This window comes from Trichechus manatus, unplaced genomic scaffold (assembly GCF_000243295.1).
Source record: "Trichechus manatus latirostris isolate Lorelei unplaced genomic scaffold, TriManLat1.0 scaffold00007, whole genome shotgun sequence".
In the NCBI taxonomy this organism is placed as follows: domain Eukaryota; kingdom Metazoa; phylum Chordata; class Mammalia; order Sirenia; family Trichechidae; genus Trichechus; species Trichechus manatus.
The window spans coordinates 13,499,589-13,501,224 of NW_004443943.1; positions in this window are offsets into that span (position 1 = coordinate 13,499,589).

The window sequence follows — 1,636 nt, forward strand, 5'->3', positions numbered from 1 at the left end:
AGTGAGAAGATGTGTAGCAGATCCTCTAGCTGACCCCAGTAAGCATTGGTGAAATCAAGAAATAAATCTCTTTTGTTGCAGCAAAACTAATCCATCTTGACTGACACATTTTCTTGTTGTCAAAACTTGCCTCCCTCTCTAGAGGCAGAAAATGCCAAACCGTCTCTTTCCCAGCTTCCCTTGCAGCTAAGGATAACTGTGTGACACATTTCTGGACAAGTAAATGTAAAGGACATTCCACTTGTATTCCTACTAAATATTTTCCATCTTCTAAAAAGAGATTCTGAGGAGAACCCTCCTCTTTCTGCTGCTGTATGCAATTGTATGAAGACATGAGGTAGCTTTCTTTCAACTGAGAGAACAAGCCCAAGATTTAAAGTCAATATGTTAAGAAAAGCGCCTACGTCGTTGGTAACATCATTGAGAATGGCTTCACCAAACCTGAATTTCTCACCTCAATCCTTATTGCTATGTGAGACTGTAAATGTCTTCAGTGTCTGGACTACTGTTGTTTGTTATAGCAGAATGCATTCTAACTAATCGTATGGGAAATATGCAAATTTCCCTCTCTGGCATCATATACAGTATGAAATTCCAAAAACCAGTATAAACCACCAGGAACCAAAAGCATCATTTGAAAGCACTAAAGACATAAAAGGATCATATAATGATGAAACCTTTTGGCTAAATATGAAATCCAATTAATATTAGAAAAGGATAGTGTGCCTAATTACTTTGGAGGAGAAGCATAAGAGAGTAAATTAGGAAAGGATATTCACAAGTAAATTTATCTTTATTCTTGACCTCTTTGTTCAGAATTGGCTTATAAAACAATTTTACAAACAACCATCTGATTAGGAAACTCTCCATTTATGTTGCCCTAGTAGTGAAGAATGCCAATCTTACGTATTTTGCTAGCGGTAGATCTTCGGAGGGTGAGGAGGAACTGATAAAGAAATGGTTCCCTTATATTTGATAGTTACAGAGTTTATTTCTATGACTGTCCCACCTGATTTACATGGAATCCACCACTTTTTGTTTCATCTCTTTTTTTGAAAAAAAAAAGTATTCATTTGTCAACATTATCTCTCATTAGAAAATACTTTCCCAACTATTTTTTATTAAACATTCTATTAAATATTGATAATTTTTTACAATACTCATCAAAAAAATACAGACCTAAACAAAACCAAGACCTAGAATTCTGTCCTATTAATGCCCAGTTAAGAGTTAATCTTCACAATAACATGTTCTCCCTTTAGATGCAAGTAGAGCTCATTCAAAGAAAATACATTCTGAAATGAGCTGTCAGCTTCATTCTGTTGAGTCATGCAGGATCCTCTTGAGGTACTTAAATGAAAACATTTTTTTTTTAATACAATCCAAAATAGCCATAAACATCTAATGAAATCCAATTGCCATTTGTTAAGAAAGGTTAAACTTGCCTGAACCACTCCTCACGTCCTGACTCCAAATGACTGTGTGTTATTTTGTCTGGTCCTTTCTTATTGTTTCTTTTGCCTTTAACATCTATGTATTAACTTAGGTTAACACTGACCTAACATCATATACCAAAAGAGCTTTGAATAAAGAATCGTAAAATATGCCTGGTTAAAAAAAAAAATCTTGAATGTGT